Source organism: Ursus arctos, unplaced genomic scaffold (assembly GCF_023065955.2).
Source record: "Ursus arctos isolate Adak ecotype North America unplaced genomic scaffold, UrsArc2.0 scaffold_20, whole genome shotgun sequence".
NCBI classification, from domain to species: Eukaryota; Metazoa; Chordata; class Mammalia; order Carnivora; family Ursidae; genus Ursus; species Ursus arctos.
The window spans coordinates 44,830,932-44,857,819 of record NW_026622875.1 but is presented as its reverse complement, the minus strand read 5'-3'; the positions used below and the strand labels follow the sequence as shown (position 1 = coordinate 44,857,819).

The following is a 26,888-nucleotide window of genomic DNA, read 5'->3' as shown; positions in this document are numbered from 1 at the left end:
TTCCCTTTAGTTTTCTCTCCTCAGTTTACGAGGCTCCCCTCTCTTCTTATCTTTTCTGTTTTACTCTTCTTCTCATGGGCTCTTCTCTTTCTCGTGGAAGAAGCTCAGAGCTTGGCCTATCTGTTGAAAATTAAAATTAAGCAAAATGAAGCTGGGTGTCTCTGCAGGCGGAGGCTGAGCTCATGGGCCTGAGGTCAGGACAAGACGGGTTCTGAAAGAGCAATGGGTGTGTGTGTGGCTTCTTGCGGCCTGCTCACACCCGTGTACACTTGCTCCTTGGGACTGGCCAATCCACTCGGTACTCTCGATAGCCGTGATGGAAACTGAAGCCAAACATAGGAGTTAAAGCTGCATTTCACAAACATCCTTTTGTACCGTGGGTTTACTGTTCAGCACATAAGCGTGGGTATAGTCTGTTGTATACTGGGAGTAGCACCGGCCTTGTCCATTGCAATTGCCTGTGAACCAAGTTGGTAGTTGAAATACGCCAGTTTTTTTAGACTCTGCTCAAATCCGAAGGCCAGCTGAAATAATTCCAAATTCCTGAAAATGTCAGGGTGCGCATTGAGAAAAGACAGAAGCTTAGTCTCAATCAGCTCAGAACACATTACTGCGTCATGAGAATAATTTTATTTCCTTTACTCGGGCAGAGGTGACCAACTCAAGCACCCATGGAAGCTAGACAAGCAGCATAAGTAAGGGAGGTAGACTGGCCATAATACGACAGGGAATGTGTGAGAGAGCAGAGAGCAGCGGCCTCCGCTAAAGGGGGCAGCCTCTACTCAGCTTCTAATGATGACCGACCGGCAGGAATGCAGAGGTGGGCTCCACGTCTTACTGTTCAAGAGACGCCAGCTACACAGACACTTACGTGAACTGTCCTTTGCTTTTGATGTTTTGCGTATTGGCAAATGATTAAAAAATTTGCAACATACATCTGTCAGTGGGATCTGGCCTTTTGGCTTTTGGTTGCAACTCTTACCTGCATTCGTCGGGCCTTAACTACCTGTTTCCGTGCAAGTGTCACTGGAAGCTCCTTGGGGTGAGGGCCTGTCCCTTCTTGGGCTTTGTTCTTTCATGGCAGCTAGTGCGATGGTCAGTCCTCAGCCCGCCATGGACTAGGAAGGATGCCCAAGTTCTGTGTCATCTACCAGAAGAAGAAATCTCACGGTCACGTGCTGTCAGACTTGTAACCAAGAGGGTTTTCAGTATGGGAATCTTGAGGCAAACGTGGCGGCACACTTAAGATATATGGGTGAATTCTGTTCTCCATTCCCCATCCTGAGAACTGGATGGGGTCTCTGGGCTCCATGCCTCTCTTGAGACTTGTGTAGCCCTAAGGACATCAGTCTTACTAGGTTTTCTGAAAGCCTCAGCTGGCCAGTGAAGATACCCAGCGAGGAAGGCAAGGAGTTTGGAAACAGAGGCAGGCCCAGGAGAGCAAGGGGCTGAAGGAGGGGTGCTGGGGGTAAGAGTTCCCCAGATAGGGATGACTCCCCACTCCCTTCTGTGAGCGCCCTAAGGAGCGGTGTGTGTGTGTGTGTGTGAGTGTGTGTGTGTGTTCCAGATGTTGGAATGTCTGCTCATTCCTAACAGGTAAGGACGTGGCGCAGCAATTACGGATCAAGGGATCATGTTGGTTCAGATTGTAAGCATTTCATGTACTGGACCAGTCACCTAAATGCTGGTCCTGAACCTCTGCGGGACCTCTGGGGACTGTGGGAGCCGGAATAATGGCAGAGATTGACTTTCAGTCTGGCCTGGTAGGCCCTTGGCTTGAGGTTGGATTTAATTTTATTCAAAGGATATAAAGTACTGTGACATTTTGTGCACACCTGAGTTTATGGAGCAAAATTCATACCCACAGCACAACCATTAAGGAAATTGCTCAGGACTCGATGCAGTATTTATTGTTGCAAAACAAAGAGTGGACCCGAAGCTGGAAGAAAAAAAAAAAAATTTTTTTTTTCCAAAAGATCTTTGAAGTCCCTTTGCCAGAACCAAACCTGCCCCCTGGTGGCACTTTTGCTCATTTTTCCATTGCAAGCTGAGAAGTGCCACAGTGAGCACTGACCTAAGACATGCTGTCGCAACATGGGCTAGAATTTCAGCCTCAGTGCTGTCCGGGCTACTGGATTCTGCCAGATCCGGAAAGGCTCACCTGAGTAAGAAATTCTCAATGGATCAAACTGATCCTTGTCTTCACTTCAAATGTTTTTCTGCTCGTCTCTCTTCATCTTTACTCCAAAGGACAGAGTTTCTATTTCCACAGCAAACTCTTCCCTGTTCACCTTTGGGTCTCACATCCGGGACTTCATCCCGTGGGCAGTCTCTCTACCCCTCTACTTTCCTTCCCTTCTACCCCCCTCCTCCTTCTTAGATTTGCATTCTTTCGTTTTCTCTAAGATAATGCTGCCCTCAATCAATGAACACGTCCAGCCTCCAACAACCTTGAAGAAAATCATTTCCTGATTTTCATTTAGCATCACTTCCCCTCACACGACTTCCTGTCTCTTGCTCCATCCCTCTGGACTAAACTTCTGAGAAGAAAAGCTTAAAGGGTCTTACCCTGGGTAACACCCTGTGTCACAGTTTATAAAACCATTCCCATAATTTGGGGCATTCAGGTTGCTTACAGTGTTTTGCCATCGTGAATGGTAATGGTTGAACGTGTCCATACTCACTCTTGCTTTTATTATGTCAGAGGACAGAGTGCTCAGTACGTCATTGCTGCTGATGAAAATCGATGTGGTTTTCAGGCTGACCCTGGCCGTGTTGTTGTGATACTGACTTTTAAGAAGCTTGTAACCATTTACAAGGCCACCAGCAAGGGATGAGTTCATAGGCTTGCGGCTAGCTGGGGCAACACTGGGTGTTGCCAGGGTGGGTGGGGGAATGCTATTCAGAGAACTGAAACATCGTTATCTTAAGTTTGCTTTACCTTTTATTGTATGAATTGTTGGTGGGCTGAACGATGTTCTATTTTTTTCCTTACTGATTCTGCTTCTCTGTGTATTTATTGTCCCCCCCCCATATTTTCCATATTTATATTTTGAGGTCTGATGTTTTCCTTATGAATTTGAATGAGGGTATATATAGTTTGAGTTTTAAGGCCCTTTTTGTCAGATAGAATGCAAATATTGTCTTCGGTATAATGTCCTTTTTATTTTAGTCTTGCTGTTTTTTCATTGTACAGAACTTTTAAATTTTTTATGTATTCAAATCTGTCAGTCTTTTCCTTCATGATTTATTCCACTGCTTCAAAGCTGAAGTTACTGTCTTTCACAAATCTGATAAATATTCTATTCTATTCCATCTCCTGCTGGTTTTTCTGTCATTCAATTTTTTTTTTTTTTTGTATTTAACTCCTTAAACCAGGTGGAAGTTATTTTTGTATACAGTATAAACTATGAGTCTAACCTGGACAGTTCCCCAAATTATTATATAGTTCTTCCAGTTTGATTTATTAAGTAATTCTTCTTACCACTTTTTATTACGGAAAGCTCATGTTGTCATGTGTTAAAACACTTTCTTCTACTTCTGGATTTTTCCAGTCTGTTGTATTGACCTGTGTTTCTGTTTTTGAGCCAGGAACAAAGGTTTTTAAGAGGGTTTCTTCATAATGGGCCCCCAAAGTTGCTAAAATGCCCCCCTTTAGATTCTTGTTTAAAACAGCATTCTTTAATACTATATTTTAAATTTTTTTCAGATGCATTTCAGAACTTTTTTTTAGAAGTTAAAAAGATATTTTGGTTAGGATTTTTATTGGCACATACGTCACTAGATCTGGACTAAGTAAATAATACCTTTGCTGCTCATTGGCTGTGTGTCTATGGACAAGTTACTGAAAGTCCCTTGTCCCCTTGCCTCTTCTTTTTCATCAATGGCATAGGGATAATACAAATATCTACCTTAAAGGGTTTTGATAGGGATTGGATATTATAATCCAGGTATGGTGTCTGGCAGGGTAAGTGCTTGTGAAACATTGATTTTTGTGATTAATCCTGTTCCCCCATATTTGAAGTATGAGCCTCAAATGTCGTCTTGATGCCTTTCTATTTGCCCCTCTCTAGATTACCTTATGCACTGTTACAATAATAAGTGTTCTAGGGGCACCTGGGTGGCTCAGTTGTTAAGCATCTGCCTTTGGCTCAGGACATGATCCCAGGGTCCTGGGATCGAGCCCCACATCGGGCTCCATGCTCTGCTGGGAGCCTGCTTCTTTCTCTCCCACTCGCCCTGCTTATGTTTCCTCTCTCGCTGGCTGTCTCTCTCTATCAAATAAATAAATAAAATCTTTTAAAAATAAATAAATAAATAAATAAATAAATAAATAAATAAAAATAAATAAATGTTCTAAAATACAACCTTGATCGTCATGTCACTCCTTTGTGTTTTCTGTGTCCCAAAGGGAAGGAGTCCATAATCATTCAGGGACTTGGGTGGTCCAATTTATTCCAACCTCTTGGTCTGTCTTCTGCTCATCTTTCTCATGTGGCCTGCTTTCGAGAATCACACTAGAATGATATATCATGGATTTGCATGGATTAAGTGAGAAAGCATGGGCAAGCCATTTTGCACAGCACTGAGTAGGACTGACTACATCATTTTCAGAGCCCAGTGCAAAATGGAATGACGGGGCCCCTTTGTTCAGAAATTATCAAGAGTTTCAAGACAGTGACAGTAGAGCATTAAGCTAAGTATGAGGCCCTTCTCACGTGTGGGGCCCTATGTGACTTTTGAAGCCAGCCCCAGGACTCCGTGTTTGATAATGGAGATGAACATTAGTATTCTGATCTCCTTGCATTTTCTCATACTGCTCCCTTTGTCTCTGGTGTGTTGCTTCTACGTCCTTCCGCTTCTGTGGCTTACCTCCTGGAAGCGCCAGGGGTATGTGCTTGTTTCCTCCTTTGAAGGAATATGACTATGATCTAGTCTTCTCTAGGCCCCTGCTAGCTCTCCTCCTAGGATATAGGGAACTTTTGCATATGAACCCATCTTAAAATTAGGCTGTCAGCCCCTCAGCTTGACCTGGAAGCATTTCCTGACACTTGAGTATAAGAACCCTTCCCAAATACTCCTATGACATCTTTGCTACCCTGTCTTGGCCATTACTACAAGATAGCAGCTTTTTTGAGGGTGGAAAAGATGGTGTCAAGCTTGGGAAGAGAGGAGGGGGTGATGAGAAGTTCCCCATACGAAGAAATAGCTGATGAATTTTAGCACAGGGTTGATGCATTGAAACCCCCCATTATCAACTAAGATTCCCTGTCTTGTGTTAATGATGCTGTTGCTGGAAGGGGAGAAGCAGGAAGTGGGGCAGTGTGTCCCACTGGGGTCAGTCATATTTGAGCTTCGATATCCCGGGCCTGGCTAGTCGAGAGCTCAGTACAAAATAAAAATGATAAGCAACCCCTTCTTCAAAAAGTATTAAGAATTTCAAGGTAGTGATGGCAGAATATAAAGTCAAATGTGAGACTCTTCTAAGCTCATTGCCCTGTGCAGTTGCACAGGTTGCACACCCATCAAGCCTGCCCTGGTACTCTACCGAGTGCTTAGTAAGGGAAGCGATTGTTAATATTCTTACTTCTTTGCATCTTCTCACATTGCTACTATCACATGGTAGATGCACAATAAATGTTTGCCGAATGACTGCATCAGTGAATAAAGGCATGAACGAATGTGTCACCGTATTGGGTGACTCACCTCCACACTCACAGTGGTTTCCTAGAGACAGAATTGTTCTTACCTTCTTTGTCCATCAGTGTGCCCACAGAAGTTTTTTTTAATACTGCTTTTCCTGAGAGTCTGATTGGGCTTGTCTGGAGTGATGTCCAGACACCTTTTTTTTTGTTGTTTTTTTTAAGATTTTACTTATTTCTGTGAGAGAGAGAGTGAGACACACACACACACACACACACACACACACACACACACGGCATAAGCAGGGGAGGGGGGGTCAGAGTGAGAGGGAGAAGCAGGCTCCCCACTGGGCAGGGAGCTCCATGTGGGACTCAATCCCAGGACCCTGGGATCATGACCTGAGCCGAAGGCAGACGCCTCACTGACTGAGCCACCCAGGTGCCCTGGGATCATCTTTCTTATCTGACTTCTGATGTGCAGGAGGGACGGAGAGCCGGAGAGCCGTCCCATCCCATGAGTGGTGATCTGTGGGCGGTCTTCCCAGGACAAAGGCAGCTTGATAAGGAAGACATTTTAGGGAAGATGAACATTTTAATTGCTTTTCTAATTTTGTCCTGGAGAAGGCCAGCTCCTCTGTCTCTGGGTAAGTCTAGCAGAGCTGGTGTTGCCAGTTGCTGTCTGGTTGTGTTCTGCTGGCCAAATGATCATCAGTGCAGAATGCAGAAAAAAAAAATTTTAAGTCAACGTTTAGAGGTCTGACTTCAGAAGGCGAAGCCTGTCTTGATTTTCATTTCGACTTTTCCTACTGTTTATCTCTGACTCATGCTCTGCTTCTTATGAAAGTGTCTAGGATGTCATAGAAATGATAGCACCCCACTGTTTCGGGCAGGGAGGGGGGAGCAGGGATCATTCAAATGCTGGAAGTAGAGCAGCAGAGCTGGCTTCCGTGGATTGTGATATCACCTGCCTAACTCTGAATGGAGACAGTCGTTCCATCTGCAACCCTGGGGGAGCCGATTGCCAGGTGGACCAGAATAGCGTAGTCAGAGAATTGGGTCCTGATCATGTCTTCCACGTACGTTAACCAAGCTGGAGTATAAAACGACAATCGGGGAGTTAGCATTCTCATTCGAATCTGCTCCTTCATTCAAAACTGTATATGGAGCACCTACTTTGTGCTCAACACTCAACTGGGTGCTCAGGGTCCTTCCCTTTCGTTTCCCGAATTAATGTGTTGATCAAGGGGCTTAGAAAAATGATAACTAGAGACTGAGGTTTTTATGGAAGAGAATGGGCAAGATTGGAACAATGACTAATAGGGAAGCACTCCTCAGTTTGTACAGAAGAAAGCTCTACCTGGTCTTTAGTCTGCAGTGCTGTGGTCCCGCGGTTTTATTTTTCTTACGCTCATACGTTGTAAGTGTAATCTAACAGAAATGTTGCAAAACTGAGTTATGATTTCTGTTGTACTCTAAACACCAGAATCTATCAGACTATGTCTTGGCAACTAGCTTCTACTCTGTATCTTCTTCCAGTTTGAACAGAGAAAATGCCTTGGATCTCAAATCTCATCTATAACACTATTAAGAGATTCCCCCCCTTCATATCCTCAGTTATTATTTAAGAGAGCTAAATTCTGAGAATTTCTCCAAGTAGTTTATTATTTATTTATTTTTTTGTTATGAAGTTTAAGTATAAGATGGTTTTGCTAATTATTTTATTAAAGAAAAATACGAATATATTAAATATACATATGAAATGTAAATTCATATGTTATATAGAAATTTCCATCTTTGTAAGATATTTTGTATAATAAAATTGTCTCTGCTATTATCATAAAAGTAATATCGAGTAAAATATTTTATTGCCTACTACCCTCATTCAGGGGTTTAAAGTTAATTTAATAGGAATGCTTTATAAAATTTTGGTTCTTTTTACAACCAAAAAAAAAAAAAAACAATGGAAAGATACTTTCTTTGATATTATTGAACTTATTTATGGAGCTGTATTTTCCAAATAGATAGCCACATTCTACATCATTTCAAAACCGGTATTTTCTAATATTGCCCTTTTCTTCATTTCATAGGTATATTAACTTTTATTACATAATTTAAAAATTTCTGGTCAAAAGCTGATTAAAGATCTTATATGTATATACACATATAAACACACATAGACATCTATGCAAACATACACACATATATATAATTTGAATGTATATACACACATGTATACATACACCCCCATATATAGGGAGATTTTTTTAAAGTAAGTCAGAGGTTAGAAAGGACTCCCGTATGCTTCGTATATTTTTTTATGTAATGGCAAGTCAGAAAAATCACATGAAAACTTTGAATATAGCTTTCCGAAGGAAACTTGTCTTGAAATACTGGGTAGAAAAGGAAGCTATTTTTTTTTTAATCTTAAATATATTTAAATCATAAGGGAAAAAAATAAAACTGGAAGTGGTACATTGTATTTTTTCCCTCTATTTAAACAATCAACCAGTCAGTTGGCATACAATGTTACTTTAGTTTTCGGTATACAACATAGTAATTCCACAAGTCTATATGTTATGCTCAGCACAAGTGCAGCTCCCATCTGTCCCCATACAGCACGATTACAATACCATTGACTAGATTCCCTGTTCTCCACCTTTCTTTCCTATACCTCCTACTCCCCCTCACCCGTTTTGACCACCCCCCACCCTCTTCTCACTGGTAACCGCTAGTTTGTTCTCTGTATTTATTGGTTCCTTTCTGCTTTTTGTTTGTTTGTTTTGTTTTTTAGATTCCACCTGTAAGTCAAATCGTATGGTATTTGTCTTTCTCTGCCTGACTTATTTCACTTAGCGTAATTCCCATCCATGCTGTCACAAATGGCAAGATCTCCTTTTCATGGCTGAGTAATAGTCCACTGTGTGCGTACACCACGTCTTCTTCATCCATTCATCTGTTGATGAATGCAACTTGGGTTGTTTCCATAACTTGGCTATTGTCAGTATGCAGTAAACAAAAGGGTGCATGTATTTTCCCCAAGTGTTTTCATATTCTTTGGGTAAACACCCAGAGTGGAATTTCTGGATCATATGGTAATTCCATTTTTAACTTTTTTTTTTTTTAAGATTTTATTTATTTATTCATTCGACAGAGATAGAGACAGCCAGCGAGAGAGGGAACACAAGCAGGGGGAGTGGGAGAGGAAGAAGCAGGCTCATAGCGGAGAAGCCTGATGTGGGGCTTGATCCCACAACGCCGGGATCACGCCCTGAGCCGAAGGCAGACGCTTAACCGCTGTGCCACCCAGGCGTCCCTCCATTTTTAACTTTTTGAGGAATCTCCGTACTGTTGTCCACAGCGGCTTTACCACGTTGCATTCCCACCAGCGGTGCCTAAGGGCTCCTTTTTTACGACATCATCGCCAACACTAATTATTTCTTGGAAAAGGAAGCTGTTTGAAGTGTGTGTCCTCACCTTTTCTTACCTAGATGCTGGCCGCAGATGTCTCAGACTGGTCCGCTTGTTTCTAGCATCGTGCCTACACCTAGCCTTTCTCTTCACACGTTTGAGGGCCACATAGAAACAGCCCTTGAGTCATTTTGTTCCACCATGTAAAGAGCTTCCCACTACCTTCTCTACAAAATGCCGGTTCCTAAGCAGGATAGTCAAGGCACTGGGCGACGTGGGCTGTGCCTCCTTCTGCACCCACACTTCTCAAGTGTCCAGGCCGTTGGAGCTTCCTTCAGATCCCAAGAGCCCTATGCTCAGTCTCATCTCTCTCGTGGATCTTAATTCCAGATGCTCTCTTTTCTGAGGATCTCTTCTCTCCCCATGGCTCCGCCTTCCCCAATATTACATAGGTAAACATCTATGTGTGTGTGTATATCCCCATGTATAAATTCCATATTATATATGATGTAAAATACAAGATATTGGTGTGATTACCAGTTTCAATACTGTCTTAAAAATATTAACCTTAGGTCTGACCCCAGCTGGTACATGAGAGAAGGTGCTGTATTATGGGTGGAGTACGGAGTAACGGTTCCAATACGATTTTTCGACTTAATGCTACTCCAGTCAAGTCATCTTCCCTCTTCCCATTCCCCCAAACCCCATACACACTTCTGAAAATCTCCTCCTATTCCCCATCATTGTAGTCAGGTAAATATTGATATGTTTGAATAAATAAAGTTTGGTCTAGACTCGAAGACTTTTTATGTAATGAACTAGGGGCAACTAGTTGGGAAAAAAGTCAGGAAGAAAGCTGAACCAATTTCCATTTGCACAAAAGACTTGGCTAGCATAGGAGCTAAAATATACCACGCAGTAAAAATAAACATATAAAACCCCAGATTCCGCAGTTAATGGAATGTGAAGATGTGTGTGCACTGCCGACACTGGGTGCCTGGAAGAAGCCTTAGCCACTTGTTCTGTCAATAAACCCCCCCCCCCCACACACAGACTCTGTAAACAGAGTCGTCACTCACTCCTAAAATTTACCAAATAAATATTCTCTGAGTCAAATTTAACTCCGCAACTCGATAAGGGGCTCTGATAGGTTCTAGTTGCCTTCTCCCTGGAGGCTGTGCTCAGAATTCTCATTGTTATCCATGATAGAACATTTCTCAATAATGTACAACGTGACAGAAATTCAGCCCAATTTGAAGGAAACCTGGAATTTTATTAAATGAGTAAGTCAATCACACAATACAAGACCGACACTCAGGGTCTCTTCACAGGGCCTCCATTAAATGCCTGTGTGAAAACTGGTAGTGTCATGCCCTTTTTAAAGAGAAAAAGAAATCTAGTTGCAAAAATTTTATGGGCCGTGTTCTGCATGGTAAATTTTAATCCTTGTTTTGCCAGTCTGCATTGATACTGCGTACATTTTTTATTAGTCATTGATTTTTGAATGGTAGCACAGGATAGCAGACAGCCTTTAATTTTGATAATCAAAACGGGAATGGCTACAGTGCTTTCTCCCCCATTGTGCTTTCTCCCCCACCAAAACCCTCACTGATTCCCTCAGTCTTTGTGTAGTTGAGGCTCCATCTTCTGTCCATCTACACCCGGCTCCCAAGTCAAGAAATATATGTATAATAAATATTCTGAAATTAGGGGGGCTCCCAGGTGGCTTAGTTGGTTAAGCGACCGACTCTTGATTTTGGCTCAGGTCACGATCTCAGGGTTGTGAGATCGAGCTCCGAGAGGGACTCTGCGCTCAGCAGGAAGTCGGCTTGAGATTCTCTCTCTCCCTCTGCACCCCCCCCCACTCATGTGCTCTAAAATAAATAAATAAATAAATAAATAAATAAATAAATAAATAAATAAAATCTTTAAAACAAAATCTGAAATTAGGGAACACATTCAGGGCAAAGTCACATTACCAAAATCACTTTGCTTCACAAAATTATTCCAAATAGTATCCCTTTAACATAGACCCTCCAAGAGCCTAAATAACTCTCTTTGAGTGCTTATCCATGTACATGTACAACATATCTATTTCACCTGCAAGTATTTGACATTATTAAATCTGGAGTGTGCTTTGATAAGGGAAAGATAATTATTTAAGCCTGAGAGTTTTGAGTTCGGATGGCCCAGAAGATGGTCCAGAAAAGAAAGAAGAAACAGCAGAGTAAGTTTGAAGACATTGCTGGTCATGGTTTTGGGAGTCCTGTGTGAGAGGTATTTGGGACATGCCCACTGGACACAGTCCATGGGCAGCTCGAACTCAGTGGCTATGACCCAAGGAAAATCTCAGGGTCGGGGATACAGTGTGGTTTTCCACAGAGAGTGATACAAATCCCTGAAAATGATACTTACAGGAGAGAAGAGGACTTCATGAAGAGAAGCACCATTTTGACTAACGTCTATTGATAAGACACAAGGAGAGTGGGGGTGTCAAGGTGTAGTCAGAAAGTAGCTAGAGCCCTAGCAATGTGTATTGCTATGGAAATGAAGGAGAGGAGCCTCAAGGAGGGCTGCGAGGGGGAGGGGATGTGTTCCAGGGAGGTATTAAACTTCATGCAACATGCACCTTCTTTTTCTCATATATCCAATCTTCTTTGAAAGGGAGGATTTCCTTTTTGCCTTTCCAGGGACATGCTTTATTGCTACACTAGTACTGTATAACTACTACTCACAGACCTCAGTGATATCAAGCAGTAGGCATTTACTGCTCATACATCTGCAAATCAGCAGGGGAAGGGGGGCATGTTGGGTGGCTAATTTAGACTGTACTCAGCTAGGGTTGGCTCTGCTCCAGGAGTCTTTTATTCTCTTCCTTTCACCAGTGGACTATCTGGGGCATGTTCTTATGGCAATGACAGGGACCCAAGAGCACAAGCCCAAGCGTACAAGAACATTTCAGGAGTGTCTGTCACACCATGTTTGCTAACATAGGATTGGCCAAAGAAAATCACATAACTGAACCCAATGTTAAAAATGGTGGAGACTATCCTCCAACCGGTTGCAAATCCCAACCAAGCCATATGGCTAACATCAGTATCAGTGGGGCAGGGAACTATATGACTCCTATGGAAGTGAGGAGGTGAGAATAAATATTTCTGACAAGTTACCTAATCTATCACAAACACTGATGGTTATTTGGAGTCCAGCTATTTAGATGTACTGTAACAACAGAGAGAATATGGGATAACAAAATCCAGGGATAATTCAAAGTCAGTCTTTCACCTGCCACAGTGTTACTATGGGAACTGTCTCAGTTCAATTCAGCACATATTTTGCAAAGCACTGTGGGAAAAATCAGAGATGAAAATGACATCACATCTTCTATCCAGCAGCTTTCAATTTGAAGAAGAGAGAAACATCTAAAAGTTACTATAATGAAAAGTCAAGTATAACAAGAATTATGGGCAGGACAAAGTACGTTGGGTAGAGAAAGTAGGGCAGGAAGAATTCCTCTTCCAAGACTGCTTAGGGGTCAAGTGGAGGACACAGAATATACTGTGGCCAATTTAAGAAGAAAGGGACTTATAGAGAATTAAAGACTTACATAGTCATTGGAAGGCTAAAAAGACAAATGTTTCAAAGCCGTTCCTCAGGACCAGGCTGCCCAGGGTGCTCCGGCCGCTGCCCCTGGCTGAAGAAGCTTGTTTGATCGTGAATCTGCCATAGGAGCTGTCCACACTAAAACCGGCAGCCTCTACCACGAGCCGCCCGGCGAAAAGGGATTCCTGTCACTACACCTCTTCTCCCACTGAACTCAGGCCTGAATCGTAACTCATAGAGGTGCATCTGACTGGCTAACTTTCAGTCACATCAGACACCTTAGCTGCAAGGGAGCCTTGGAAATGCATTAGCCCCTGCAGTGTAGGAAGGGACTTTATTTAGAAGGGTCGGATCGATGCCGATTCAATCCCTACTGTCATCTACAGGAAGCTCGGGGAAGACTTCCATTGAGAGGCAGGCATTTGCGCCAGGTCTTAGAATGTGCTGCCTTCGGGGCGCCTGGGTGGTTCAGTCCTTTGAGCATCTGACACTTGATTTCGGCTCAGATCATGATCTCAGGGTCTTGAGATGGAGCCCCACATTGGGCTCTGTGCTCAGCGAGGAGTCTGCTGTATTTATTTTCTCGTAAAACGTTTTGAGCATTTACTCTATTACCTTACGCTGTACTCAGCCCAGTACATACACAATCTTATTTAGTTCTCTCTACGAAGCAGATTCTATCATTACCCTCAGAGAGGGTAACTTAGTTGCCCAACATCTCATGTTCATTAGCTAGTCAGTTAGTGGCAGAGCCAGTCTGATGCGGAAGTTCTTAAGCCCAGGCATTGTGGTTCCCCGTAAGGGGAAGGAAGGAGAAAGGAGGAAAGGAAGAGTGTAGGTAATGGAGAGCTGACGAAAGGCAGAGCTGGGACAGGCTGCAGAGAGTGGCCAGGAGAAACATCGTCAGCCTAAAAGGGGCCACAGAGAGGCAGACCAAGCCCTGCCAAGAAAAGGGACTTAGGAAGGTGAGAGACATCTAGTTCATGCAACTGTGTGTGTGACAACACTCGGCAGATTGTGACATGTTGTGCAAGCATTAGCTTCAAAAGCAAAGACTGTGGGGGCGGAGCCAAAGCGCAGGGTTCCGATGGTTGTGGAGATGGAAGTTCTTTGGTATTATCCAGACTTGGTGTTGCTCCTGGCTCTGCCAATAGCTAGCCATGACTAGCTTTGGGGACAAATTCCTGCATCCTGCCCAACCTCAAGTGCAGAGTGGGTTCCGTAACACCTGGCTCATGGAATTGTTGAGAGGACAAATTTGAGATAATGAATGAACGCCAGGGTGCCCGGTATGGAATTAAGCGCTCGATAAACGTTACTGCGGTCGTTGTGGATGGGTACTGGGCCTTCCCATCTTAAACTCAGATGCTTTTTCTTGGCTTCTGCTGATCTGCTGATAGCTTGGGCAGCTTTGCTGCTGGTGTATTCTGTTAATAGGAGGGAAGAAGAAGGCTGGGCATCCAGAAGGCATAGTATAAACAGAGAGCCCTTTAAGCAAGGGTGGGGATATATTCGTAGGAGTTGTGAATTCTTTCAAATTCTCATAATGTTGTGAATCTGATCTATTCATCATGAGAAATATTTGGATGATTGGAGTTCAAGAGCGTCACCCTTTGCTTATACACACTCTGTGGGAGGGTTTAAGCCCTGAGAAATATACAAAATGCAAACAACAAAGCAGACATAAAGGGAAACATTAATCCACGGGCCATTTAATTGCCCTCAGAGTATTCAGTAGTGGTATAACATAGTCTTAGCTGTACATGGAGAGCTCTGGGAGCAAGGTCTACTTGGGCACAAAGAAGACTTTGATGGGTTACCTTTTCATTTCTTTGTAAATTATTTTTCTGCTTCCCATGCAATTTTGTCCTGAGCATTTATGGTTTTTACAGACTTCTGCTGATCTAGCCTCTGATCTGTTCCCTTTTCCACTTTTGCTAACTAATCCCTTCCTGCTCTCCTGTATCAGCTGATTTTTAAATGTCAGGTTGGGTAGGTTGATTTCAGAAGCTATATTTAAAAAGAAACCTGCCTGTGTATTTGGCTCTTTATTGGGGCGGCATACTTAGAGGGGGATTTGATAGGAGCCAGGAAGCCATTTCTTACTTTCTTTTTAGATCATGTCTTGGAAGCAGAAGCACAGCTATTCACGTCGTGTTCTGTGAATTAAGGACAGTCTTTTTGCTGAAAGCAGAAGCTCTCAGCCTTAGTCCTGAAGTCAGCTAGGAATTGTGGTTAAAACTACCTTGGAAATAAGGAAGCTGAAGGGAAAAGCTGAAAGATAGAATGGTCACTGATTTGCAAGACCTCATAGTGCCTTGTTACGTTAGGTCTTCTTTCTGGACATTTCCCCAAGGACTCCAGTAGGAGGCTATTATGCTGTGTCAGTCAGCTATTGCTACATAACAAACCACCCCTAAAGCCAGTGCTGTAAGATATTAATTTTTTTATCACTCCTCATGAATCTACAGATTTTCTGGGTGGCTCTGCTCATCCTGGCTGAGCTCAGTCTAATACCTGCAGTCAGCTTTGGGTCAGGTAGGCCGCTCTGGTGATCATGGTTGTGTTTGCTGCCATAAGCTAGACTGGGGTAGCCCCGGTGGGACAACTGAGCACCGTTCTACATGGTCTCCAGTCCTCCACCAGGCTATTCTGGGCTCATTTCTCCTGGCAGGGCTAGGGGTTCCAAGACACCAAAGAAAAGTGTGCAAGACTCCTTGAGGCCTAGGCTCAGAACTAGCACACCATCCCTTCTGTTGTTTCTTATAGGCCAGAGCAAGTTGCAAGACCAGCTAGACTGGAGGCATGGTGGAGGTTTAGACTCTGGACGAGAGGAACTTCAAAGTCACATGACAAAGACTTGTAGAGGTACAGAGAATGAGTAGTCTATCTGACATCATCTACAAAGATACTCTTCTCTATAACATACATTACAGGGTGTCTTAAGGCTTGACAAGTGTTTCTACATCCACAATTTAACTGGTATATATTCTCGGTAACTGCCACACCCTAACAAAAAGAAAATCCCAGACAATGTCTGGCCTACCAGCATCGGTAAGGAGATAGCCCTCCTAGGACAGGCCCAAGAATTGTCCTAAGGCAAGCAAGAATCTTAACCTATCCTTTAGCTTAATATATTTTTTTAATGCATGAATAATCATCTTTGTGTTTATTCCAGTGGTGGCTTAGAGACATTTTTGACTTATTAAAAGTTTTAATCCATAGAATTATTTATAGTGGTTATCTTCTTCCAAGGGCTGGATTGGGACTGTCCTCTTTTGTTGTTACTATTTAATAACAAGAAGAAACGTCCAGATTCTTTAATAAATCAGGCTGGCGGTTTCAGCATGGGAACATCTCTGTCTACTGCTTTCGGGTCAATAAATAATTATTATCTCCTATTCTATATAAGACAAATCGTGTTGGGACACAATTTACAGTAAGGTGAGGGTTCCTTCTTGGTATCACTGCGAATCCTCGAGCTCTCCTGACAGATCAAAGGGTATTCTTCCCGCAGGAAAACCCTTCAGAGGTGCCGGAATGTGGAAGCCGCTCCCCTTTTGTCTGCTTTCCCTGGGCTTTTTGATATTTGACCATCTTACTAGCTACTGAAAACATTATTTAAAAAATTCTTCCCAAGCATGGGAGAAACTTCTTGTTTTTAGGGAAAAACGAGAAAAGGAAAGAAAAGAAAAAGAACCCAGTGTCCCACACTCTTGCCCCCTCACAGCACAGAGTGAAGATGCATTTTTAGAAAAACATGCGGGTAATTGCATCTCTTACATTTGCCGGTTTATCTCTGTTAAACATAGTAAACATCTCACTGCTTAATTTGCTCTGTCAACCATGGCTTTTAAAAAAACAGGAGCTCTCAGGAAGTGGAGATTTTATGTTTGCAGTATAATTTCACAGGCAGGTTCCCCCCCACCACCACCTAATTTTGTATTCTTGGCTCATTTACAGTCAAATATCTTCCACTCCATGAAGCTTAAATATTTAGCCGTTGAGGTAATACACTCTTTATCATCTGTCAGCTTAGCTGTGGAATCTGGACTTTATATTCTTGATGCTCCCAGGCGCCTGTAGAATCGAAAGTTTGTCATTGGCATTCCTTTGGAGCTATCCTTTTCCATATCCCTCTAGGATTTCGGCTTTATTATGCTTCTCATTGCGGCTGAATTTATTCCCAAAATAGAGTCACAACTTAATCCATTTTTCTTTCCTAAAGGAATCTGTCAGATAATATTACTTGGTATCTTCTCTTTCATCAGTTGGACAAAATTATCCTTTGTACCCCAAGAGGCTTGCATGTAGGTCCCTCTTTACCTGTCTTGATAAAAATAAATGGTGGACTTCCTGCCCATTACACTATACTGAAATTGTCACCCATGGAGAAAGCAAAAAAAAAAAAAAAAAAAAAAAAAAAGGTGACGTCATCCTTTAAAAGCAAACCAGCATACCTTCTTTTCTCTTTTTATCAAACGGATTTTTACTGGGGCACCTGGGTGGCTCAGTCAGTTAAAATGGCTGCCTTTGGCTCGGTTCATGATCCCAGGGTTCTGGGATCAAGCCCCGCATCAGGCTCCTTGCTTGGTGGGGAGCCTGCTTCTCCCTCTCCTGCTCCCCCTGCTTGTACTCTCTCTCTCTCTGTCAAATAAATAAATAAAATCTTCTTTAAAAAAAAAAAAGGATGTTTACCTCTCTGAAGTCCATATATCAACCTGATGGTTGTTCATAGGAAGCTCTGTGTCAATAATCGAGTTTGTTACTTGAAGGTGTAAGGTATAGAATAAAATTAGTGATGCAAATGTCCCTCAGTTCCCCTGGAGAAATTCCGCAGGTGGCCATGACTTTTACCGTGCTCTTAACAGAATAATAATGTCATTTTAAACAACTGCTCTCTCTTCACTAATTAGTGAAGGTTCTAGTTACATTTTTCATGGGCCCCACTAAAATTAGTTGCTGAGTGACGAACCTCATAAGTGGATTAAAATGTATAAGGAAACTAGCCTTGTTTTCTTTCAATTGCTGAATTAGCTAAAGCCCTTACAGGTTTGATTGTTAAGAAGCAAATGAGTGGTGGTTTATATTTTGGCTACTAGATTCACATTGGTTTCCTCATATTATTACCCACATGTCAGTTGGGACTTTTTGTTAAACCTCATCCTACAGGTAAATATAAGGTTAACAGGGTGCATTTAAGTGTTGCCAAGGAAAAGGACAAACATGTTGTCCTTTAAGGTCTGTTGGTCTTTGGTTGTTCTGTTGGACAAGCTCAGTGGTGGTGGGTGAGCAAAAGGGTCTCCAGTTAATCGCCCTTCTATAAAAAACCATCCTTCCTTAATAGAAGTTGTTTGGTTTCTTTGCAAAAATGAGAGAGTAACCCGAGAGAGTATTATATTCTTTTTCCCCTAAAAATTAAAATTAAGAATAGTTAAAAATAAACAATAAGCAAAACCTCCCAACTAACCAAGATAAATATGCAAAATACTATATGCAAACCTGTCATTGGTGTTTTTAAAGATGTATTTGGAACTGGAAAGGCTGCTTTTGAGGAAGGACTTCTGAATCGAAGGAATGAATGTCAGAGGAAGAAATGCTATCGTGTATAGAGCGTGTAACGTAAACTGGACTGTCTCCATTCACGCAATCTGAAGGCAATTTTCTTCTGCTTGCATGCAGTCATGGGTGGGGTCTTTGGAATGTGATTAATATTTCACAAAGTAACTTAGCAGATTGATATCACAGAGGCAGTAAATTGCTGTCTCACCAATAAGAGAAAACATTGCATTTGCCTGTTGGCAGTGACAGTTGTTTTTAAAGGGAAGTTGGTTTTAGAAGATGTCTATCATGCTTTCCTTTAGAAATCCGAATATACCTAAAATCTAATACTTAATTAATACATACTGATATGGAGCGTTCTTATCTGATTGAAGTTGGTGAGAATGAAGATTCTTAGTTCTCACCTGAGTTCAAGTTCAGTTCAAACTAGGAGTTCCTCTCAGTTTGTCCTCACCCACTTATAATGGTTTGACTTCCATCTACCTTTTTAAATGGTTATTTGTTTTGATACTTTAAGAAATAATTATCCTATTAAAAGTTAAATAGAACAAAGACTAATCTCCAAATCTTTGGATCATTGTAAATATCATTGTGAAGGAAAAATAATTTTCCCCCTACCTTTCTGGGTTCTTGGCTGAGACACCCTTGATGTAAAGATATTAATAGGACAAAAACAAGTAGAACTATAATAACATGTATACTTCCTGTGTATATGAGAGAGGCCCCAAACTCAGTAATTCCCTGAAATGGCCCAAGCCATCATCTTAAATACCATCTCTGGCTAAAGACCAAAGATGTTTGGGGTGTAGGGAGGCCAGTTATGGGAGATTACCAGGAAAACCACAGTAAACAAGGGTAAGGTTGCAACACAGATTTAAGTCCTTGCTTCTCTATTGATAAGAATTCTAGAGATTTAGAGTCACCTTTCTTTTCCTGCTGCAGAGAGGGAGACATCCTTACAAATGGAGATTCCCCTTTAAGCTTAAATATCTTTTACAAGAGGTAACTTCTAACTGCCTACGCCTTCTCAGAGCTCTTCCTATGTCTGCTGTTTTTTGTTTTGTTTTATTTTGTTTTGTTTAATATTCAGTCTAAACTAATTCCTATGCCAAAGAGGCATATTTCGGGGTGACAAATTCTGCTCCCCTTCATAATTAACATCTTTGAAGCATTTGCAAACCATCTTTGGACTCCAATACTCTCTAGAAGCCCACAAATGAACTGAGAGGTGGGGGAAGTTTCTTCTAGAACAGTCCATGCTGCCCTTTCACTTCTGTCGTTCTGCTGTGGAGTGGGCTCCAAGGATCGCTTCCCTGCAGGTGTCAGATGTTTCGGGGGAAGAGGTTGAGAGAGACAGGGACAGGGAAAGAGTCACTTATGACTCCTTGAGACTGGGTTTCTGAGTGGTTCTGGTGATTTAAAAAAGCAAATAGCGTTCCGTGTCCTCCTCATCTCCAGGGCTAGGGTAAATTTATGGTAGCTCTTGTAGCTGTTAGATGCAGGGCATTATCTAAACGCTGAGGTTGGCTGTGACACAGACTCCACTGCTATTCCCGTCATCTTTTACCATAAATTTCTCCACCTCCACACTTGAATGGATTTTGTGCTCAAACTGCAGCTGGTGACTGTCAGCTAGGCAGAGGTGGGCCCCACAGTGTCTGGAATGAAAGAAAGTGACACTTTGTCTCATGCCAGCCTGGGCTAGTACTCGGTTGGTGAATGTGCCTCCATGAAATGGAAAAGAGGAAAAAAGCCATCAGTAATAACCCCGAAATTACCCGAGAAAGCCCAGTGGGCAGCGCCACCTCCGTGTCGCATCTTTGCTCAAGCTTCTCAGTGAAGTACTCAGTCAGGTCCCTTTCTGTGTGTCGAGTGAGAAACCACAACAGCGCTTTAATGAAATGGGTTTCAGCGGACGGGCTGGGCGGCCTTTGGAAATCGTTCTGCCTGCTGGGTTTAATTTCAGAATCTCAGCCTCTCTTATTCCGACGGCCATCGGCAAGCCTCCTTTTTTTCCCCTCTTTTCATCCTTGGCCTCATTACCCTTTGCCATTCACTTGTTGGAAAGAAAGGGGAACGAAATTGGTTGGGGATAAAGAGGAAAGCTGGATTTAGCCTAGCCTCTTAATCCTCCTCCAGCCTTTGACAAAAACCTGTGAACAGTCTCCATGGGGCGGGCCTCTAAAACTGTGAACGGTGAAATGGTAAGACCATTGGGGGGCGCCAGTGCAGCAGAAATCCACTGTCTCAATGTCTACGGGACACAATTGTAATAAAATAGATTGGGGAGGGGAAGAAGATAATCCTCTATATCATTTCTTTTTACATTTTCCTATTAGCCTATTTTCCATAGATATCTCCATTGCAAATCTGGAGGGATTTTTTTTTTTTTCCTGTTCTGCTTGGTATATTCAGTTTGCCTAAGAAAGAGCTTTTTACTTCTTTCTCTACCAAATACATGTCCTTTTACATCTCCACCTTGTTTTGGGGATGATGTCCTGTCCTTCCAAAAATACATCAATTATATAATGTCCTGTGTACTATAGGCTTTATCAGGTCCTGATGCTTATTATAAATTAAAAAAAAATGACCTTCTAAGTTAAGCAAATGAATTAATTGCACTTATTTTGACGCAGCTGAAAATAAATTCGTTTGAAGATACTAATTTAAATCAAGCAAGAAGAAACCACAGAATGAATTACAAATATGCATGTGTATAGTGTGTGTTGCTAATATTGGCCACTGGTTGTAGCAATTGTGGCCAACAATTGGCATCAGGGGAATCAGGGAGGGAGAGATGGGAATTTTTCTCCAGTAGGCAATTCCATCATTTGGAAATACATTGGGAAGCTTTCAGTGGTAACTATGACATCTCTTGTAGCCTCACCTTTGGAATGTCATTCTGGTATCTCGGTAGTCATGGCATTTTGGAAGCCTAAGCAGAGGGAGACAGGCGGTGCTCCTGGTGCCAGGGCACGCTGATAATGTATCACGCCCGCTTGGGCCCCTCCATCCACTTAGGTAGTTTTTATGAGATAGACTGTTGGTATGTGTCTGGTGACCAGAGCATGCATTGCCCAACTCAGGACACTTTTGAAAGTGAAGTGGATGCTATTAATAATTATACCAGAGAGAACATGCATAAATCAGGACTCCTCTGAGCAAACCAGCATCCCTAGTTACGTGCTCTTTTGATTGTAATTTTCACCCCTTTCTCATTCATGAAAGCATGTCAGAGCAGGAGTGAGAGGCATGGTATATGCGGATAATCTGAAATGCTCTCCACTGACTCCCGATTAAGTTGCCCACACATCACCCAGCTGACTGAGTGCCAGTAATAGCTCTGGACCTTTGTCAAAAGTACAAAAATCTCCTACCCAAAGCCTTATCCTCCATCATCCTTGATCGCTGGATAGGAAACACCTTGACTTAACTCTCCATCACAACTCATGATATTTAACCCATTTTGTTTTGCATGATAGTCGTTTGCATGTTTTCTGACCCTTCCCTGAGATGGCCATTCCTTGTAAGAGTCCCTCAGTGGTTTGTCTGTGTGGGGTGCTGACCTGTACCCAGTGCTAGGGAGCCCTGTAGTTCTCAACCACTGAGCAAGTGTCTCCCCCATTCTGCCTGCCCCCAGGTGCTTTTCTGGTATTGTCTTGCAGATTGAGAATTTATTGCCAGGTGGAAAAAAAAAAAAAAACCACAAAAAATGCTCCCTCCCTACTAGTTAAAGGACCACAAATAAAGAAAAGGGAAGCACAGTGGAAATGTTAAAAAAACTCCTCTATTCTCTAAGTTCAAAGTTAAGTCCAATTGGCTGCAAATGTGGGCTTCTTGAAGAAATGTCCCAAGAGTCACCTGTTGCTAAAAAGAAACATGGGTTAGGTGGTACATGGCTGCATTCGGATACTAACAGCTACTTAGCCATTTGTCAAACAGTGGAAGGTGTGGAAAGGGAAAAGTGAGAGAGCCATCCAGCATTCGGGACAGTCTTCTTTTCTTCTGATTAAAGAGAGAAGACCAAGACCAAGGTTCTGAGGGAGGGTGGGCATCTTCCCAGTGGCCTCTCATTGAGTGCTGGGAGACCTCTCGGAGGCTTACTTTCTTCAGCTAAAAAGGAAAACCCAGCAACATGAGCAACACAAATACAGCATTTGTTTCCACGGAGAGTAGCTGGAGTTGGTTACTCGTAGAAACGGTGATGTCCTGGTGGCAATCTGACCACGGAGCTTCAGAGCAACAGCTAGAAAAATGACAGAGCATGCTTCCAATCGAGAATGGTAAAGGGAGGTTTTCTGAAAGGCAGAGTAAGATGAACGAGGATTCGTTAGAAATGATCCCTGGTTATAGTGAAAGTATCACAATATTGAGCTCGGGAATTTTGTTGTTGTTTTGCTTTATTTTTCCTTCCCCACCCCCACGGGAAGTGTAGAGGCCATCGCAGATCATTTATTCCATGCCAAGAGCACGGTTTTTTATATAGAAGAATTCAGAATGTAATAGTTGAATTATATTCAGCCTTCTTCCCCAGTTAAAAATCCTGGCTGCCAATTTCAGTTATTGAACAATGTTATATTTATGGAGAGCTTTTGGTGTGCAGTGCACTGTGAAATAGGTACTGTTGGTACTGATTTTCTGGCGATAAAAGCTATTGAGTTCTAGAAAAAAATTAATTTTTTGGTAGCTCAAGCCTCTGACATATACACTGTTTAACCGAAAAACACGGCAGCGGATAGAGGCATGCTTGAAAACCCGGTGCCTGGCATCATTCTTCCTAGACCCTCTGCTGCCATCCCCAGATGCTGACTTTCCGGCAGACGTAGACTACTGATTGAACTGATTCCGTGGGGGCATTTCTTATGTCCTTACCATGGACAATGGGAAAGTGCTAAGAGGGGATACTGTCCATTCTCTCTCAAGAGGCAGGTGGGTTAATCAGCCGAATTTGGTCTACACCTGAGTCACTGGTCATTCTGTTTGCTTTTGCCCTCACTTAGAAAAAAAAAATCACACCATCGTTCAGTTTGGAACCATTTAAAATAGTCTGAAAGAAAGCATTTAAGCAATTGAAACATAATTTGGCTTGGGTATTTTTCTTTCTGTGTTCATGCACTTCCTCGAATCCTTCACTAGATGGTGTCCCAAATCAATCCATAATCTCGACACTGTTGCTTTGGTCCCGGAAGAAGGGCAAGTACACAGAGCCTTCTGGAACTGACCTAACTGCCGTCCTCTGACTTCAAGAAGGACTGGACCTTTCCCCACTATCTGAGTAGTGGTGAGATCCTTTTGCAGGCCACACCTGTCAGTATTTTGGGCGTGGTTCTGACAGGATTTTGTGTGATTGGCAGGAAGCTTTGCTGGATCCATCATTAGGGGCCCCAGGGATTCAGCTGGTGCTACGTATCAGGAACAAACTCATTTAAACTCCCTGGTGAAGACAGTTCAAACCGCAGGCCACAGTCGTGACAGAGCTGAAATCCAAATGTGGTGAGTGGGTGGACAGATGGGTAATGAAGAGAAAATACAGACTACGATAGGCCAGTGGAAATGCATAATCCCTGTGCCCTCGCATGTAAGTCTCCAGTCCACGTTCCCTTAGATATGGCCGCATCTAGAGTATTCACTTCAAAGGAAATGATAAATTACTGTTTTTTTTTTTTTTTAAATACTGAGACATTCATTTGATTCTTAAAGATAGTGGGGACTATCTTTTAAAAAGAAACTGGATTTGAGGATTCTGTCAAAACTGTCCAATAGGCTGTATTCATAGATATGAATCCATCCTTTTCCAGAATTATTAAGCGTGTTTTGTTTCAGACTCTACTTAGTTCCACAGCTCCTCCTCCCTCTTCTCTCCCTGCTTGATTATTCAGATAGCTAAACACACCATCACTTCGACAGCAGATAGGCAGTTGATTTATTATTGTCAGTAGTCAAGGAGACTGAATTTTTTCATATGTTTTGAGGTCTGGAGCGAGATCTGTGGAAAAAAAGAACTTTTAGACAAGCCAGTGGATTGGATGCTGAAATCCCTGGGGGGGAACAATGGCCGGGCTCCACTTCTGATCATTCGACTGTCAACATAAACAGAGCAGAGCTGGATTCTAACAGACTGGTCTGATGATACACTTCATGTGGAAGGCTTGGCCCGGGCCGATGGTAATGAAAATCACCTGACGGGCAAAGAGAACAGTACCAGAACCTGAAAGGTGCCATGTTGTAGAGACATCCCTACAGAGCTGCTATACTGTCACCAGAGAGGAACCAGAAAGGACCTGTGAGGATGAAGGATGGAGAGAATTCCTGCCCTAAATTGCTTTTTTTCACTGAGGGAATTTTCAGAACCCTTCTGCCCTTAACTGCTCAAACTCACACTATTTCAATTTTACTCCTCTGCATCGCTGGCCCACAGAAACACCGAAACACAACACTCAATTTGTAGAAGATGATTTTTGTCCCCACGTAGAGCTGACTCATTTTTTTTTCAAATACTCCAATGGCGGTTTTTATTAACAATTATTTGGATGACACTTTTATGTCTTGTGTCCCTGAATTAGACCTCAGTTTTATTTGTTGATGTTTCTCAGTGTGAGATGACCGGTGACACAGGATCTGATATTGTTGTCAGCTGAGAGTACAAAGTAGGAAGAGAAAGAAGCTTCTCACCGGGAACGATAACCCACCCTTCACCTTATCGCCCAATGGGAAATGCCCCGGTGCTCTTTTCTGTGCCTCCATGTAAATACTGATGGTGATGACATTTCTCACGATCTACGTGCTCCTTTACTTGGCTTTATATGGAAATTACAGCAAAGTTTTGGTAAAAGTCAATTTTCCAGGCTCAATTTCTTAAAGAATGGAGGTTTACAAGGTCTACAGGGAGTGGTACCCTAAAATCTGTATTTTTAACAAGCATCTCCAGATGATTCTAAGGAAATTTTTGCACATTCTAGACATACGAGGCAGGGTGAGGTAAGGCGTGGTGCAGGTGTTACTGTCTCCACCCACCACTGTACTTGATTCATGTTAACATCAGGAGTAAATGAGTACCAAGTCATTTCTTGTACTATACTCCCTTCCCCATGTTTACTCAAGCACAGAATTGTACTGTCAGTTCAGAGGAATTTCACTTACCTTAAAAATCTCCTTGACGCGTGAGGTAGAAGTCTCCTTAAGCAGATACATTTTACAGAATAATATTTCCACTTTTCTTTTTATATCATTTCAGAAGGAAGGTGTTCATACCTGCCTTAGTGTCTTGGGAGGGAGCTGTGATAGGTATGAGGCATGTCAGATTATCCACCTCATGGGTAGGACAGACACTGTAGTTGTTCATGATATCGGTCATTATTTTACAGTAGAAGAGGTGCAAAGAATGTAGGAGAGGGGACTTTATTTGGAAACAAGGTGAACTCCAAGAGGAGGATTGGAAGATAAATTTAAAATGTGAAGTCAGGCAGAAAATGTATTGGAAAAATTAATATGCTTTCCTCTGATGGCATTTAAATTTACAGGGAGTTAAAAAGGTGGTTCAACTGTCTCAACAGTTGTCATTGTAGCACATGTGCCAAAGGTGGTGGATATTGATCATGGGCTCCTGAGCACATTTGACCCTGATTATTTATGATCAAAGACATTTAACTGATCATAGAGCAACATATTAAGGTTCATTACTCTTTATTTTAGAGGGGGGAGGGTCAGAGGGAGAAGGAGAGAGAAAATCTTGAACAGGCTCCATGGCCAGTGTGAAACTCTTCGCCCCTCAGATGATTTTCTCACAACCCTGAGAACATGACCTGAGCCGAAATCAAAAGTTGAATGCTTTAACCCACTAAGCCACCCAGGGGCCCCAAGATTCATTGTTTTTTAAAAGAAAACTTGACCTCCTAGTCTGAGTTCAAGAAATCACAAAATTGACTCGTGTTTAATTGAGCAGATAACACTGAGATTTTGTTTTCTACCCTTGTCCATGCAGGACAGAGCTCTAATGCAAGACTTCAGGAATTGTATGGCTTTGGTGTAAAACACAGAATTATTATCTGTCATTCTAAATATATCCCTGAATTGAGAAGAAAGCATTTCCATGTCAGGTCAATATCATTAGAAGTCTAATTAATGGACATGTAAATCATGGCATATATTAATAGCTACTCTTGGTTATCATAAGTTTATCTTATCAAACCAATTACTCGGCAGATGTTGACTTAAAGATTCTTTCTTCACCTCCTTACTGTTTGACCTCATTTGTTAACTTGGCATGCATTAAATAGGCCTTCAGTGAGAATCCACTCTGATGGACAAAGATGAAAAAATGAAATGAAAGATGAAAGAAACTGAAATTCATTGAGTGCCTACTCACTGGCACTTTATATGTCATCGTAAATAAATCCTACAAAAATAGTAGAATCATCCAGTTGTTGCCTTGACTTTGCCTATGGAAATCTAAGTGTGTGGTATCCTTAGGGTTTGAGGGCTTTAGGTCAGCCGTGTCCAATGCAGGGAAAACTAGAGCCAAACAAGAGTTACATAGCTTCCTCTAAAGTAGGGTTCATCCTGGATCTAGCCTAACACATTTTAGCTTGAGCTGTGTTAGTTAGATTTCACTTAGTTATACAACTGCAACAAACGAGCCCCCTCCCCCCCACGCCCAATCTCAGTGGTTCATAG

The 26,888-nt window shown here is 42.3% G+C and overlaps 1 protein-coding gene across 3 annotated transcripts in view; it reads left to right on the top strand.

The window, feature by feature from the left end:
- The window catches only part of GADL1 (glutamate decarboxylase like 1), a 160,175-nt gene that overhangs the window by 115,730 nt on the left and 17,557 nt on the right, over positions 1–26,888 (top strand). The window lies entirely within an intron of this gene.